Here is a 19033-nt window from a genome sequence, read left to right on the forward strand (position 1 = left end):
ACATCTAGAGAGTCGACAATTTGACAAACTAAAAATCATCGAAATTGCCTACAGAAGATTGACTGCCAGATGAAGAGTAATCTGGCTAAGGATTGGGCTCTGGATCTCCATGTTCGGAGTCAAGATCTGAGACTCCCTCAATCTCTTCCGGATCTTCTTCTCCACCTTCAGGTATTACAGGTGCAGCGGGAGGTACCGGTTGCTGCTGCAGTTCTTCAATATGAGCCTGGGCATCATCAGCCTCATGGACCAGATCATGAATTTGTTCCTGGAGGAACTCAATAATTGTATTGCGCTGAGTGATGATAGCATCACTCTCGTTGATCTGATCTTCTCGATGAAGGATGGTCTCATCTCGTGCTGCGATGATCTCATCCTTCTAGGTCACCAAGGCTTGAAGTTCCACTATCTGAGTGACTTGACGGTCAGCATTTCGATAGTGACTCTAAGCCACACCAGTCAATTGTCCCATGCCACGAAGCAGTAAAATCTGGTAATGGTGTTGAACATTCATGAACCTAGTGACACTACGGATCGTTTCTTCGGCTAGATCTCCCAACAAGTGACCAATATGGTCTATCCGAAAGTTCCATTCCGGATCACTGGAGTCTATAGCAGGGAACAGACAAATGGGATACCCGGCAACCTCCATTGGATGCTGGTTACAGAAGATATTGATAGCCTCCAGATCAGCAGTCTCGATGGTATCAACAAGATGATACCCTTCCACATCAACTTCTATGGTATGCCACTGGGAGCAGAAAGGATGTTGAGGAATCATCATCCTAACCTGGCATCGAGGAACACCTTCTTCTCGATACTCCACTCCGTCATATTGGGGAGGCTTAATGTAATGGAACAGACTTAAGGATTCCCATAGAAGACGAGGAAAACCTTCTCAATGCAAGGCATTAGTGTGAAGGTGCCCTTCATGATCCCAGGAGACATTCGAAGAAGCGGCCATTTGCGACAAGAATACAAATGGTAAGATATATTTACCCTGCTGAGAACTCACAAGGTAAATAGAACGAGATAATCGATTCTGATAACAGCAAAGGCTGGAAATCAGATGGATACTTAAGGTACTCAACTAAGAGATTGTATTGGACCCATACTAAGAATAACCCACATGTTACCTACCCTTAGAAAATCAACAAATTTAAGCACTCAATTTGTTGGTTAATGTATTATGCATGCACGTACTATTCGACCTCACAACCAAAACAATTGTCGAATATCTCCGGACTTACGTGGTTAGTTTCAGTGGCATAATACATATGTCTCTCACTAATAACTAGTCGATAAGTCCTATCCGCCCTAATTTCGTAATCGTGGTTAGTGTACCTGCAGAAACCACAATATATATCCAATGAACCTTTCATGCCAACATGTCATGAAAGCGTCCCCAATCATTACTGTTTTCTATAGAAATAGCATGTAACACCCTAATGTAATTTTCCAAAATTTAAAGGAATTTATTTGGGCTTAAATAAATTTCCAGGGCTTTCTCTAATTTATCTTGCATTTAAAGTAATTTTATAACGCAGGAAAATAAAATTTATTATAAGGTCAACATGTTTGTGCATTCATGCTGGAGCATTATTTTCCTTGTGTCGAGTTTATAGGGTTTGAATTCAAATTTATTTGAATTCAAATAGATTTGTTTGAATGGTTTGAGTGTAGAAAGGAAAAAGAAGAGAAGAAAAATAAAGAAAGGAGAGCAGCAGCCCAGCCCAGCAGCCCACTCTCCTCTTCCCCTCTCCCTTCTCCTCTCCACGTGGCCCAGCACGCGCTCGGGGCCCATCGCCCACCCCCTCTCTTGTTTCCACTGCATGGGCCACGCCCGGTCCAGCTCGCCCCGTCCCCCAGCCCGAGCGTGCCTCCTCTCCCTCTCTCCCTCTTACCCGCCGTCCCCACCTGCCAGCGCCCGTCAGCTCTTTCCCCTTCCCCTTTCTTCTCCGGCGCGCAACTTCCCCCCGAGATCTCCGGCGATCTCCTCTTCCCTGAGCCCGCACGCCAAGGTAGTCCGCCGCCCTACAAAAGGAGACTCCTGAGCCCCAGAACGCTAACCCTAGCCCAGCGTCGCCCCAAAGACCTCCAGCACCGCCGCCCCCTTTCTTCCTCCGCTCCGGTCACCTCGGCCTCACCGTGGTCAGGCCGCTCCGCCGCGCCCCAGGCCACCACAACCCCCGCAATAGATCCGCCTCGTCGTCTAGAAGCCTCCCGAGCTGTGCATTGGAGCACTAGACCCCGGCATTACCGGAATCGAGCCACGACGCTGCCGCCGGTGATCTGCACTGCCGCCTCAATTCTTCGCCGTCGTTGCGTCCCGGGCCATCTTAACCCCTTGGTCACCTGCGCAGGAGCTTCCCGAGGCAACCCAGGGTGATCAGAGCCCCGGAGTCTGCCCGTAGCAATCGGACCGCGAGCACCTGATCTTCTTCGCCGCCAGTCATCGTCGACTTCCCCCTTCCGCCGCAGCTCCGGCCTCCACAACCCCTCGGTGAGCTTCGCCTCCTCTCCCTGGTCCTTTTGCACCAGATGTCGTAGTCTTTAGCTACCCGTAGCGCCCAAAACGCCGCTCGCCGGCGTTGTCCGCCGTCCCGAGCCGCCTTCGCCGTCGTTCCACCTTAACCGAGCCCAAGTCCACCTCCGCAAGTGCCCAGCTAGGTTCCCCGTGTCGTGCTGAGCCTCCCGGGCTTGATCTCCGGCGAGTTCCCGAGCCGCCTGTCACCGCGAGCCATCCTCTCCGGCCGATGCCGCCCCTTCCTGAGCCCACCAGTGGATTACCCATCCCGCGCTCATACTCTACGGCCAAACCGCAGGCCAAAAGACCCGCTGTCGCCCCAGACCGCCTACTCCGACGAGTCCCGGTGAAGCGCCGCCGCGGAAACTCAGCTCCGGCGGTCAGCGCCGCTGCCCCCTTGCGACCCCGCGCCCTGAGCCGTCCGATGTAGATCCAGTGGCCCAAATCAGTCCCGCGCGCGAGCCAAAGGAGCAGCATATCGGTCAGCACCGGTAACTTTTCTAAAGAGACCCTGCGCTTTACCGAAATAAACCCGCGGTCCACTTCAGTTCAATAATAATTGCAGTTTAGCCCCATTTCTTGCATGGACCCCCCCGAGCTTTCCAAATTTGAGGTCCGAAGCCCAGCCCGGCTGTTTAGCGCGTTAGCCCTCAGATCTTTCTGGTTTTTGCACCTAAACCCCTGGTTTTTGTCCAGAACCCCCTGGTTTTCCTATTTTCTTATAGAAAGGCCCCTGGACCTTGATTTAGCCCTAGATTTCGCGTCTTAGCTCTGTTTTAGGTGATTCTTGCGCTCACGCGATCGTTATAACGCGTAGAATAGCTTTAGACTAGTTTTGCATGCTGTTTTCTTGTATTGGTGTACTGTTTCTTATAGTTTACTATTGTTTGTGCGTGAGTAGACGCTGAGCCTTTGGATGAGTACCAGGAGCCCCCATCTTCTGAGCAGTTTGAGCAGCAGCAGGAGAACTTCGATGAAGGCAAGTATAACATGAATATCATATCACTTTTAAATACAAATTTCATATTGCATTTTAATTCTGTATGCCTATAAGGATTTCCTAGCCACCTTTATCCTTATATATATATATATCCTTGGGTTGCATTGTGGTTAGTTTTGCTAGGTGCTGCGCTCTCACCTATGTTGGTCCTTTTTAATTAAATTTGATTAATGGATCTATGCAACTTAACCCTGAGAGTGGCCCTCTGTGCTGTGTGCTTGAGTGGCTCACGTCTCCTTAAAAGATGTTTTTGATAGAAACTTGGTTTAGAGGGCCAGCACGGTGCTTAGTGCTTGGTTGGCCACTCTCCATAAGGACTGGTTCATAGAGCGACAACTTGGGACAACCGCGCAACCACAAGACTGGAATGGGATGGTCTTGACTTACTAATTAGGTCATTTGGGTTCGGGAGTAACTTACCTGCGTGGGCAAGAGGGGTGGTAAGCTTCAATGGTCCCTGCTCCTCCGGCTTGATCTGTGCTGTGTGCTTGTACCCCCGGAGGTGGGCCCCATCGTCGCTGATCTAGAATCCTTAACGGTTACACCTTAACAACGTGATCCTTTGTAACGGTCTCGTAGTGTGCTTGCTAGCCATCTCACGTAAGGAAGTGTGATGAACAACTAGCGTAGCTCATGACTTGTGGGTCAAGTTGTGCAACCTCTCGAGAGTGTAAAACTGATATATCAGCTGTGCTCACAGTCATGAGCGGCCCAGATCCTCCGTCTGATTAGTTGGGTTATCTTGGTAGTTTGGATGGTTCTCAGTAGTTCTTAATTAATATTGATTAATTTCTTATGCAATTCGGGTTTATGGTAATTCATCCACTTGTAGTAATTAGCTTTAATAAAATTTTGCCAAGTCTAAAAGCTAATGCAGTTGAGTCATCTAATCTTAGAGCCTCATAGTTTGTGTTATACTTGTTGAGTACGAGTTTGTACTCACACTTGCCTCTCCACTCTTCTGTTCTCTTGGATATATTCGACTGCTGCTCAGTGCCCGGCAACGTGGAGGATTACGTCAGCGGCTTCGACGACTTCTAGGTGTTTGTCTCCCAGTTGACGTCCCTGTGGTGCCCTACCTTTCATGTATTTCTTTTACACTTCCGCATTCCTTGAACTGATTCTTGATTCAGTTGTAATAAAGATATTCATTTATAGTTTATACACTTTTGTTTCGAGATACGTGTTGTGATATCTTGATGATTCTGTTGTATATATGCGTGACTTGATCCTGGCGCATATATGATTGCTCGATTTATGTTCTTTATAAATCGAGTGTGACATAGCATCTGTACTATTTCCGCCCTACAGACAACGTTAACATACGTTATCGAAACAATGTATTCACAAGGTACCGCAAAATGCGGGGTACGAACAGCGATCGCCATACCCTGCGCCGAACCATTTACTCCCAATATAACCAACCTAAGTTGATATATTAGCAGTATCTCAAGTAAGCCACTGCTTGAGAAACAGCATTCGGTTCGCATCACCGACGGGAGGGCTAACTCCCCAGTTAGTTGAGGATCCTTACCTTCTTACCTCATCATCGAAGATGTCGTTACAGAATGTAAAGTTGGGTTGTATATAAACTTAAGTTTTGACAGGAAAGTAATGCTGGGAGTTAGAGTTATATATATACTATAGCCACCTCTAATTCCCCTAAATGTCACCCTAGGGCTTTACGTACTAAACACTAGCCTTAACGAACCCAACGTAGTTTTGCAAAATACTCGGTTAGTCAAATTTTATACTAAAAGTATTTTTAAGGCACTTCATATCTCCAATGTACACTTCTTAGCTCTAATACCAGCTGTGGCAGAACCAACCTGAATTACACAGGCTCAAGTACGCGAGTCCACTCTTGAGGGCTCCAACGTGCTTCAAACAGTATAATCCCTTGGCCTGTCGGGTAACGTCCCGATAAACCACCAAATGCAGGATCAAACAAGGTACCTCCCACGAAGGCGAGTCCGGAGATACAATTGCCATCATATTTTACACCACAGGCAGATATATTACATGAGTGTTTTAAAGTAACATCAGTTCCCAACATATGGAAATTATTACAAACAGTTCTAAGTTTCAAGTCATGCAGCGGAGTTTAAAGCACGAGCACTGTACACGTCGCCAGTTCAGATATCATGCTAGCACTGGCATGATATCACTCGAAAGGATCTGTGTTGGCTGGGGACGGGTCCCACTCCACAGAACAACCATCAGGCAGAGGGTCAGGCCACGGCATAGGCAGAGCAGAGTCGTCAGGGGAATTACCTAAATAAAAAGTCACAAGGCAAGACTGAGTATTCTAATACTCAGCAAGGCTTACCCGTTCATGGTATACTTAGCCATGTAACTAGACTTATGACGGCTTTAATGGTTGTGAGTAAAATTTTCAGCTGAAAAGCAACAAAGAGTAGATCCTTAATTTCAAATTTTAGTTTTCAAGTTCTAGGTGATTAATCATTCTAGATAAGCACCTATAACTATTCTAGCATGGTAGAATCTTTAGCCAAACATCACGTTTGATAATCACCAAGTTGCTCTTGTTACTCTATATGGCAAAGGGATCAAGCAGTCTCAATCTCCACAAGAAACGGACGATTCCTGAATCGAATTTCAGCCTTGCAAGGGTAAACCTAACTCACACGCTTGGAACATCCAATGATGGTTCCGAGCAACCGTTTGCCTTTCATTCCGACTCGTGGATCAGAGCCACCACAAGCGACTGCAGGACCATACGCACATCAAATGTGCAGGACGTACGTCTGTAGAGCGACTACACGATCGTACTCCTGGTTGCCCTGCAACACGTATTCCCACACGTCGAATCAAGTAACAGGAAAAACCAAATACGAGTGGTGGGAGGTATGTCCACTCCTTGGGCCGATTGGTTACTAGGCTTACCGCTTGTCACACCCGATTTATAAGAACATAAATCGAGCAATCATATATGCGGCAGGATCATGTCACGCATATATACAATAGAATCATCAAGATATCACAGCACGTATCTCGAAACAAAAGCGTATAAATCGTAAATGAATATCTTTATTACAACTGAATCAAGAATCAGTTCAAGGAATGCGGAAGCGTAAAATAAATACATGAAGAACAGGGTGCCACAGGACGTCGGCTGAGAGACAACACCAAGAAATCGTCGAGTCCGCTGATGTAATCCTCCACATCCCCCGGTACTGAGCAGCAGTTGAAGATATTCCAGAGAGAACAGAAGAGTAGAGAAGGCAAGTGTGAGTACACAACTTGTACTCAACAAGTATAACACGAATTATGAGGCTCTAAGGTTAGCTGACTCAACTGCATTAGCTTTTAATCTTGGCAAATTTTTATTAGAGCTATTTACTACAAGTGGATGGATTACCATGACCCAAGTTGCATCATAATTAATCAAGATTAAGCATAAGACTACTGAAGACCAAGCCAAACCACCAAGGATAAACCCCACTAATCAGACAGAGGATCTGGGCCGCTCATGACTGTGAGCACGGCTAGTATACCAATTTTACACTCTCGAGAGGTTGCACAACTTTACCCACAAGTCATGAGCTACGCTAGTTGTTCATGACACTTCCTTAGGTGAGATGACTAGCAAGCACACTACGAGACCGTTACAAAGGATCACGTTAGTAAGGTGTAACCGCTAAGGTTTCTGGATCAGCGACGATGGGGCCCACCTCATGGGGGTACAAGCACACAGCACAGACCAAGCCGGAGGAGCAGGGACCATTGAAGCTTACCACCCCTCTTGCCCACGCAGGTAAGTTACTCCCAAACCAAAATGACCTAATTAGTAGGTCAAGACCATCCCATTCCAGTCTTGTGGTTGCGCGGTTATCCCAGGTTGTCGCTCTATGAACCGGTCCTTATGGAGAGTGGCCAACCAAGCACTAAGCACCGTGCTGGCCCCCTAAACCATGTTTCTAACAAAAACACATTTTAAGGAGACGTGAGCCGCTCAAGCACACAGCACAGAAGGCCACTCTCAGAATTAAGTTGCATATACCATTAATCAAGTTTAATTACAAAGGACCATTATATGTGAGAGCATGGCACCTAGCACAACTAACCATAATGCAACTCAAGGTATTTATATAAAGGATACAAGTGGCTAGGAAATCCTTATAATCATACAGTATTAAAATGCAGTATGAAATTGTATTTAAAAGTGATAGGATGTTCATGTTATACTTGCCTTCCTCAAAGTTCTCCTGCTGCTACTCAAAAGCTTCAGAAGATGGTGGCTCCTGGTACTCGTCCAAAGGCTCAGCGTCTACTCACGATCGCAACGCCAAAACATGGTCCAGCACATACACATACATGCAAACCAGGACAAATGATAAGAAACAGTACAACATTACATAAAAATAGCACACAAAACTATGATAGAACTATTCTACGCATTACAACGATCGCGTGAGCTCGAAAACCGCCTAAAACGGAGCTAAGACGCGAAATCTAGGGCTAAAACAGGGTCCAGGGGCTTTTCTGCGAGAAAACAGAACTTCCAGGGGGTTCTGGGCAAAAACCAGGGACCTAAATGTAATTAAAGGTTAGACATAGGGTCTAGGACCCTATTTCTGGAAAGCTCAGGGGGCTCCGGGGCTAAAAACAGGACTTAACTGGAATTTCTTTTGAACGGAGGTGGACTGCGGGTTGATTCCAAGGAAGTTCAAGGGCTCTTTAATAAAACTGCCATGGCTGAAGGGGTATCTTCTAATCTGGCCATTGGATCTGGATCGGACAGTTCGGGCGCATTCCGGTTCGGACGGTCCGATCTGAACAGCGTGGTTCGGACGGTCCGATCTGGATCGGACGGTCCGATCTGGTTGGGCGCGCGGGGACGGCGGGTCTGCACGGCGGCGCAAGCCGGCGTGTGCATGTTCGCGCAGTTCTAGGCACAGGAGCGGTGGCAAACGGTCGTGTGCGTGTGCGCAGTGCCCAGGCAAGGTAGAACAGGCATCGGCTGGGGTCGTGCTGAGCTGCAGAGGCGCTGCCACGGCGGAGCGGCGGCGGATCATCGGCGATGGCGTTCTGGCCTCAGGTGCGGCCTACGGTCCATGATAGCTAGCGCAAGAGGTGGAGAGGACCGTGTTGATGCTCACCGAAGGTCTGAATTGGCCGGAGAAGCAGCGCAGGGGGGTCAACGTTGATGGCGGGCGGCGGCGCACGGACGGAGTTGGGGAAGAAGTTGCTGCAGAGGTCCTCCTGGCTCCTGGACTCCGTGGATCAGCTCAGAGTGGTGTTGTGAAGGTAACACGGGAGTTAGGGAGTACGGAAACACACCGGCGGCGATCAATTTTGGTAGAGGCCGAGCTCACCGGCAACGGCGGTCGTGACGAAATTCGACGGCGAGAGCGAGCTGCGCGTGGCTAGGGTTGCGGTCGCGGTTTAGGGAAGTCACAGGGGAGGCGGCCTGGTGATTAAGAGGCGGCGGGGATGCCCTAGGCGTGCGTGCCGCGGACTCTATAGTGAAAGCGGATCGCGCAACGGATTTGCGCAATCCCAGGCTTTGGGGGCTCGGCTTCTAGAAGGTGAGGACGCCAGCGAGGCTGGTCAGTGGGCCTCGAGCGTGCTCACTGGGGTCGGAGCGGGGCCACGGGCAGCGAGGGAGCGGCCGGGACGGTGGAGGAGGAACAGGGGAGGTCGGGCATGAGGAAGAAGGAGGAAAGGAGAAGGGGTGCCGATAGGTGGGGTCGAGCTGGGGGAATGACTGAGAAAGAAGGAATGACACAGAAAAGAACGGGAATGACTGAGAAAAGAACGGGAATGACTGAGAAAATAAGGAATGACTGACCTACTTTCCTGTTTCCTTTCTTTCTTTTTTTGAAACCAACTCAAATCTATTTGAATTCAACTCAAATTTGAATTCAAGTCCTATGCACTCAACCAATTAAAACTTATGCACCAGCATGAATGCACAAACATGTATAACCTAAAATAAATTTTAATTCTTTGTGTAATTTAAGTGGATTAAATGCAGGCTAGGCAAAATAAATCCTTAGAAAGTTAATGGAGCCAATTTAAATTCATTATAAATCTCGGAATTTTACATTAGGGTGTTACACCGCTTACCATATTTCGCGACATGTGGTTAGTACTTTCAAACGCTTAACCACCGCTACCACACACTGTGACCTTATCAAATTTACCAACACAGACAGGGTATCATCTCAACCATGATACCTCACATAAATCCCGTCCGTCATCCTTATAGTGATTACAAGAATGTAAACATTGCAACTCCTATATCGCGCGAGTGACAGGAAATCACCTGACTTCTACCGGTCCTATTAGCAGAGCGGCTATTCGAACTCAAGTGCTAGTATTCAATACATTGGTTCCTAGGAAAATGTAACTAGGGTTTCTCATACAATTCCTAAGAACATAATGTAAAGATAGGAATAAATAATATAGATTGAAGTGTAAATAAAGTAGGGGTTATGTCCGGGGCTTGCCTTCTTGAGTGGGGTTGGGGCAGGAGTGTCAGAGTTTTCCAAATTTTGGTTCGGAGCTTCAGTTTGACCTTCGACGGCGTTCCCGGGGTCTTCAGCTAATTACACTCCTTGTTCCGGGATTAGTTCGTAGTCACCGTCGGCGAGAGTAGTCGAGTCTACATGATATGCACAGTTACAAGTTAAGGGATGCATATTATTTTATTTTATTTTACGATAAAGTTGCAATCCAATGAAAATATAATTTACTTACTACACATATCATTTACTTCTCTACTGGGAAGTCATTTATCGGGTATTAACCATTTTATGTAGTTACATTAAGCAACAGGGTTGGTTACCCTAAATATTTAACTAATGGCATGAGATAACAGGTTGAGTTGGTTTCAAATATTTAAACTAATTATTAATAACTTTATCTATTTGCTTTGCTAATTATTTATACTAACCCTAAGTTATTATTTAACTATAGACTTATTTTATTTAGATATGAGTACAACATTATCATAGCATGTTTTATTTGTTCCGGTGGTTTTACACCTGATCCTAGGATGAGAATTTAGTAACAGGTTACACCATTCAAGAACAGTACCTCAAAATATTTTCATGATTTTTGAACATTTAAAACCACAGATATTAAATATACAAGGTTAAATAGGTATTATTCATAATTAAACTCATATATTATGGAAATAATGGACACACAGTAGGTTAATTATTTTTCCTAAGTCCTACAACTACTTAAACTTAGCATTTAAATTAGAGCACAAACTACTCAGAAACTGAAAGTCAATCTATAAGAAAAGTTGTAGATCTTAAAATGAGGATTACAACAAATTTTAGTTTGCATTTTTATGGTTTTTCCTTGAATTGATATGAAATTTCAAAGTTGACAGCACAATTAACACAAGGGGGTCCCTAAGGCACTATTCACATGAGTCTTAAGCCTTGCAGATAGCCCCCTGGGCTTTCAATTCTTTTAATCCCGAGGTCCTTTGCCAGGGGTGAAAGGGGAGCAGGGGTGGGACGGCTGTGTTCCGGCGAGGAGGATCTCCGGCAGCCAGGTCCGAGGGGAGGGGAAGCTTCAGGGGCTTACGACGGCTAGATTGAGCCATGTGTCGAGGGTAGAGGTGGTCGGGAAAGGGGATCTCGACGAGAGCCCGAAGCGGTGGCGGAGGGGTCAACAACGACGGCGACGCTCCGGCGGCCGGCGTCAGTGAAGGACCTACGCATGAGCTCCAGTGAGTCGTGGGGAAGGTATTGGTGCAATCAATTGGGAACAAAAGCTTTGGATTAGGGGCAACCGGCGGAAGCAGTGACGATGGCGGCGGAGGTAAACGCCGGCGAGCGTCGGGTAGTCGATGCAGTGCACTAGGGAGCCAATGGAGGGGTCGTAGAGCTGCACGGGGTCGGGAGGAGTCTAGCTGGGGGGGTTGTCGTGGTGCGGGGTTAGCTGAGGTGGCCTGTCCACGGTGAGCAGAAGGAGGCGGCGGAGCTCGTGCTGGTCGGAGCTGTGGAAGATGGGGCTCGGGTGCGGGAGGATGAAATTGATCGGGCTGGAGAGCACCAGGGGGTCACGGCGGTGCACTAACAGCGCTGGATTGGGGTTCAGAGGGAGCGAGGGCGGCTGACAACGGTGGGCAGTGGGGGCGGCGGAGGTCCGGTGAGGGAGATGAGATCGGAAAAGGGAAATGCTGTGGAAAAGAAGGACGGCAGCGAGTAAACAAGATCACTGAGCTGCCGTGGAGCGTGTGTTAAGGCCAGGAGTGGTGCTGCGGGTGCGAACAGGAGCTGGCAACGACGGTGAGGGCGTGGCGGCCGGCGGTGGCTCGGGAATGCGTGGCGCGCGCGCGGGAGGGCAGTAGTGGAGGGGAACAGGGCCGGGGCAGGAGGAGAACGACGCGTGGAAGTCATTCCAGCAGGAGGTGGCGCGGCGACGGCGGCAGAGCGGCGGCCAGGGGCGGGGCACTGCGCCGGCGGCAGGAGGAGCAGAGCAGAGGAGCACGTGCTCGAGGAAGAAGAAGAGAGGGGAGGGGTCCGGGGGACCTGTTTGGAAATCTCAATAATTTCAGGGACCTCTCAGTAAACTAAAATTTTCCACTGATGTAGAGGTCTAATGAGGAAATCCCAAAATGAAAGTTGGAGAGTTTTTCAAACTCTACAATATTGTTTTAGGGCTCAAGTTCAAAAACTCAAAGTTTGTAGCTTTACATGTTAAATTTTGAACAAAAGTAGAATTTGAATTACTTTTGTCCTTACCAAGATGGATTTGATGTAATTTTGGATACATTTGTAAGTTTTCATGGGATGTCATGATGACTTGTATTCTTGCATTTAGCCCTTAAGTAAACTCTGAAAGTTACTCTTATACTTCAATAATTTGCATAAGAGGACCCATATTTTTGCATTAATTATATTTAGGCCCCTGCGTTCACATAAAGACCTATTTTTCTTAGGATTTAACCTATCTATTGCATTTTCTTTCCTATGGTGATATAAATTTGACACCTATTATTATATTTTTCCTAGGTTTTGATGCTATCTCCCAATTTACCCAATTAACACTTAAGGACTTATATTTTATAGAATTACAATTATACCCCTATTCCTTTATGCTATACACATATACCATAGCAAACATACACTTTTCACACTAAAACCTAATGTCTATATTTCTAATTACCTTAATGTCATAGCCTTCCCCCTAAAAAGAATCTCGTCCTAAGACTCTGAAGCTAATAGAATCGGACAATTAGGTTTGAGACTCTAAAGCAGAATAGAATCGGACAATTAGGTTTGGGAATTGGTTTGAAGGAAGTTTGGGAAGTTTCGTTGAAGATAGGATTCTGTTTCCCAAGTTGCTTCTTCTTCGGTGTGATGATCCCACAAGATCTTATACATTTTGATTTTCTTCCTTCTGGTGACTCTCTCCTTGGTATCCAAGATTTGGATAGGTTGTCCGGTGTAAGATAGATCAGGTTCAATCTCAATGGCACGGGTTTCAACGATCTCCGTGGGTACTTTGATACACTTCTTAAGTTGAGAAATATGGAAAACATCATGAATGGCAGCCAATTGGAATGGAAGATGAATTCTGTAAGCCACTGGGCCACAGACTTTAAGGATCTCAAAGGGTCCAACATATCGGGGTGCTAACTTCCCTTTTATGCCGAAACGCTGAACACCCTTGGTAGGAGATACTCGGAGATAGATAAAATCTCCTACTTGGAACTGCAGAGTTTTCCTTCTTCTATCTGCATAGCTTTTCTATCTAGACTGAGTTGTTTTAAGGTTGGCTTGAATAACCTTGACCTTATCTTCGGCTTCGACCACTAGATCTGGTCCAAAGATTTTGCGTTCGCCGGTCTCGGACCAACTCAAAGGAGTTCGACATCTTCGACCGTATAACGCTTCAAAGGGAGCCATCTGAAGACTAGATTGATAGCTGTTGTTGTAAGAGAATTCGGCCAAGGCAAGTCACTTGTCCCAGCTTGCACCATAGTGAATAATACAAGCTCGGAGCATGTCTTCAAGAATTTGGTTGACTCGCTCAGTCTATCCATCAGTCTGGGGATGATATGTAGAGTTTCGAATTAGTTTGGTTCCAAGAGCAGGCTGCAATTGTTCCTAGAAGCGTGCAATGAATTGGGCCCCTCGATCAGAAATGATGGTCTTAGGGACACCATGCAACCGAACAATTTGATCAAGATAGACTTTGGCATACTTCTTAGCAGAATAGGTGGTATGCACCGAAAGGAAGTGAGCGGTTTTGGTAAGTCTATCAATGATCGCCCATATAGAGTCATGTTTTGGGATGTGTTAGGAAGACTGACAATGAAATCCATACTAATGTCTTCCCACTTCCATGACGGAATGGGTAGTGGTTGGAGTGTACCAGATGCTTTTAGATGACTGGCTTTGACTCTCTGGCATGTATCACACTCAGATACATATTTAGCAATTTCTCTTTTCATTCTGGTCCACCAAAAATTTTGTCGGAGATCTTGATACATTTTGGTACTACCAGGGTGAATAGAGAATTTAGATAGATGTGCTTCATCAAGGATTTGTTTACGAAGTTGATGATCTTTAGGTACAACAATATGATCATTGAACCATAGAACTCCTTGATGATCTGTGTGGAAACACTTATATTTGGCTTCTCCCTGAGATAGTTTTAACTTGATAATTTTGATACCTTCATCATGTAATTGCGACATGATGATTCTATCTTGAAGAGTAGATTCAATGGACAATAGATTTAGACTACCTTGAGGAATGACCTCTAGATTGAGTTTTCTCATCTGATTGCAGAGAGTGTCATTGATAGTGTCTATGAATAAGCAATGACAATGTGCCTTGCGGCTAAGTGCATCCGCAACCACATTCGCTTTGCCAGGATGGTAGTGTACCTCAAGATCGTAGTCTTTGATCAGTTCTAACCAACGCCTTTGCCTCATATTTAGGTCAGTTTGGGTGAAGATATATTTGAGGCTCTTATGGTCAGTGTAAATGTTACACTTAGCGCTTATAAGATGATGTCTCCAGATATTGAGAGCGTGAATAACTGTTGCCAATTCAAGATCATGAGTTGGATAGTTTTGCTCATAATTCCGAAGTGCTCGGGATGCATAAGCAATGACCCAGTTGTTTTGCATAAGAACACAACCAAGGCCAATTCCAGAGGCATCGCAATAGACATCAAAAGGCTGGGTATTATCTGGCTGAGCTAGCACTAGAGCGGTTGTTAGAAGTTTTCTCAAGGTGTGGAATGCTTCATCACACTTGTCGTCCCAACAGAATTTAACTTCTTTCTTTAGTAGCTCAGTCATGGGTTTAGCTATCTTAGAGAAGTCTGGAATGAATCGGCGATAATATCCCGCCAATCCAAGGAAACTTCGGATTTGATGGACTGAAGTCGGAGGCTTACAATCTATAACCTCCTGGACTTTGGTTGGATCAACTGATATACCTTCACTAGAGATAGTATGTCCTAGGAATTTCACACTATCCAGCCAGAATTCACATTTTGAGAATTTGGCATAAAGGCGATGATCACGTAGTCGTTGAAGAATGACACGTATATGATTAGCATGGTCTTCTTTAGTCTTGGAATATATCAAAATATCATCGATGAAGACCACGACGAATTTGTCGAGTTCCGACATAAAGACCTAATTCATGAGATACATGAAATATGCCGGTGCGTTAGTAAGCCCAAATGACATAACCAGATATTCATATAATCCATATCTGGTCGAGAAAGCCGTTTTTGGAATGTCGCAAGGCTTGATTTTAATCTGGTGATAACCAGAGCGTAAGTCAATCTTAGAAAAGACCTTAGCTCCAGCTAGTTGATCGAACAAGATGTCAATGCGGGGAAGAGGGTACTTATTTTTGATAGTGACCGCATTGAGTGGATGATAATCAACACATAACCTTAGGCTATTGTCCTTCTTCTTTACAAAGAGAGCCGGACAACCCCAAGGTGAAGCACTTGGTCGTATGAAACCTTTGTCAAGAAGATCTTGGAGTTGGATTTTTAGCTCGGCCAATTCATTTGGAGGCATACGATACAGCCTTTTTGAAATAGGAGTGGTGCCAGGTTGAAGTTCGATAATAAACTCGATGTCTCTGTCTGGTGGCATTCCAGGCAAGTCATCCGGAAAGACATCAGGGTATTCACAGACTACAGGAATATCTTTTACTTTGATGTCTGTGATAGCATAAGTACAAGAGTGGAGATACTCTTGCTGAGGCAGATAGAGGGTAATGACTCCTTGATGTGGTGAGTTAATCTCAATAACTCGGGAAGAGATGTCTAGCAGTACTCTATGTTCAGTCATCCAATTTGTCCCAAGTATAACATCAATACCCTCTAAGTTTAGCAAAACGAAATCAGTTTTGATTACTTGGCTACCTAACTGAATTGACACACTTCTAACCATTTGGTTGGAAGTGATCTTTCCTCTGGGGCTAGAAATCATATATGACCCCTGGGTAGGGCAAGGATCAAGTCCTATTCGGGTACCACAGTTGTTACTAATAAAACTATGAGTTGCTCCATAATCAAATAATGTAACAACTTGTTTGTGGTGAATAGAGAATGTACCCGACATGACGGGAGCTCCATCCGGAAGTTCTGCAAGGGTGGTGAAGTTAACTCGCCCTTGCCGGACTTGTATCACCGGCCTCTTGCCCTTGTTCTGATTACCCTGATTGGAACTCTGCCCTTGATTAGGTTTCTTGGGCCGGGGACAATCTCTGATGAAGTGATCCGCACTCCCGCACTTGAAACAGCGATAAGTGATGCTCCTCTGTTGGACTTGTTGAACATTTGGCCGTGGGCCAAATTGTTGTGGTTGTTGTAGAGGTACGGGAGGTCTATATCCTCCTTGTTGTTGAGGCGGCCTGAAAACCAGTCTGCCAAACGGAGCATTCTCCTGTGGCGCTCTAGGCGGTGCACTCTGAAAGAATCGGTACCGCGAGGGTTGAACACCTGCGGGTCCAATGGTAATCCTTCACTTCTTTTCGGCACGGTGTGCTGTAATGCAATCCTCCTGAGTCAGGGCCATGCTAACCAGCTCGCTGAAGGTATTTGCCTTTATAAGGTTCAAACGTTCTTTGAGCTTAGTTCTCAAGCCCCGATGGAAACGGTCCTGCTTCTTGGTGTCACTATCCGCGTGATAGCCCACGTACTGACACAGGTGATTAAAAGCCTGCGCATATTGTAGTATGGTGCGGGTGCCTTGGGTAGGTGCCAAGAATTCATTCAGTTTCCGCTCCATTAGTCCTTCAGGTATATGGTGTGCTCGGAAAGCATTTCGGAATTCTTCCCAGGAGATAACATGGCCATCAGCTTGCATGGCACAATAGTTATCCCACCAGATACAGGCAGCTCCGCGTAGTTGTTGGGCAGCGAAGTGAGCCTTGCTAGAGTCCGCACATGGAATCATAAGAAGAGCAAACTTGGATTCAATGGTGCGAAGCCAAGCATCGGCATCCAGGGGTTCCTCCACTTTGCATAATAGCGGGGGCTGGGTACTAAAGAAATCCTGGTAGTCTGCCACCTGTGGTTCATAACGACCTCCTCTTGATTGTTGGCGCTGTTGGTTCTCCTATGCTTGTACCAGCAGATTGAGAAGTTCGGTCTGCCGAGCCATAACCTCGGCTAGATTTGGAGGTGGCGGTGGCGGTTGTTGAGAACCGCTGGCCTGATCTGTCCGGAAGCCTTCCGGGGTTCCGCGCGTGGCTCCAACCATCTGAAACAAAGGAGATATCCATTATTAACCACATAGCCTTACTCCTAATTTCAGAAGGTACACCACTCAGATAAGTAATGCATATACTCCATTCAATCAACTCATTTCAGAAAATAAAGATATTGGACAAGATGATGAAACATAAGGCTTATATTACATCGCAGATTCTGGCTGTCCTTAACATCGTACATTAAAAGGATCCATACACAGGCCATCTATATTACAACAAATGGCACACAGTCTTAAGTAAACTACTTACTGTCGGTGTTTAACCGGCTGCCCACCGAGGGGTATACCCAAGGTGGTAGATTTTGGGTGAGGGGACGCCGAGATCAGGAACTCGAAGGTGCAAGGAACACAAGACTTAGACAGGTCCAGGCCGCACGGAGCGTAACACCCTACGTCCTGTATGGTTTGTATTGCCTTCAGTATAGAATGACCTAATGATCATCTATTTTGAGAGGGGTCCCTGACCTCCCTTATATATCCGAGAGGCCAGAGTTACAAAGATGCTAACCAACCTCCGCTGAGAGATCATACCAGAACATATCTCGGGTAGATCCCCTCCGTATTGGTTAGCTCTATCTCCTATTTAAACGGGATAAACAAGAGATAAACAAAATGAATAAGAGATAAGACGGACTTAATCTCTTAGACGTCTTTAAACTACTTTATGTGCCCAGCCCGGTGGCCCCGGGTCTGACAAGCCCCCGAGCTCTTCGTAGCTGAGTATTGCAGGCTTATCGAGTACTTTCGAAGCAATTTTTGACTTCTTCTGGAACTTCGTCTTGAAGCCCTTCTTCGAGTACTTGCTTGGCTGCATCGAAGCTATGAGATGCTCATGCCTCGAATTTTTGTTATGGTGTGCGATTTAAAAATCGCACTCCATATGGAGTAGCCCCCGAGCCTTAGGTTGAATCGGAGAATCAGGCTGAGGGTCCTATTTGTCTATAATCCCGCTTATCCTTCAAAAAATTTGAAAAATAAGTAGTCGACGCCACGTATCCCGCAGCCCCCGAGCCTTGAATCCAAATCCCACAAAATTTGGAGATAAGGATCCAACAACCGTGGCATGCAGGCTAAAACTGACAACTTGCGAAATTACCAAAATGATGGTACAGATGATGGGTATTAGATTATTAATTCGAGAAACCCCTTTTTTCGGGCTAACTAACCCTGAAAAAATGATTAATCGAATATGCAATCCAAACAATCCACCAAATGACCCCTCGACTTCGGAATATTCTTGGAAATGACTCCTGAGCTTCGGAACAGTAACTGTTCCCCACCCCGCAGGTTATTTAACCCCATGATAATAGTGGAAAAGACTGTGCTTTCAATCTGCATTTTGCCAAGAACCACCGAAATCCCCAATCGGGACCAAGCGCCGCCGCCATCCCCCAAAGAAATCCTCCCGCTCCGACCTCCCCGCCCCTCTCCCCGCAGCCCCCGAGCATCTCGTGGCCAGCGCATCGGAGACGACGTCAAAGAAGTCAGAGATCGAGGAAAAGAAGAAAGAGGCGGAGCCATCGACCGCAGAGTGGACACATAGTAAGTGCTCCCTCAACAATCTCAACAAACTAGTTTCCGAGGGGTTACTGCAAGAAAAGAACCTTGTCAACTGGCGCCCCTCTTACCGTGAACCTTTCCCCATGGAGAATGTCGACGAAATCGTCACATTCCTCCATTTTGCCGAACGGGGATTGGCCCTCCCCACTTGTTCCTTCTTTCGTGGCCTTCTTTATTATTACGTGCTTGAGCTCCATCACCT

The sequence above is a fragment of the Panicum hallii genome, chromosome 3, assembly GCF_002211085.1.
Source record: "Panicum hallii strain FIL2 chromosome 3, PHallii_v3.1, whole genome shotgun sequence".
In the NCBI taxonomy this organism is placed as follows: domain Eukaryota; kingdom Viridiplantae; phylum Streptophyta; class Magnoliopsida; order Poales; family Poaceae; genus Panicum; species Panicum hallii.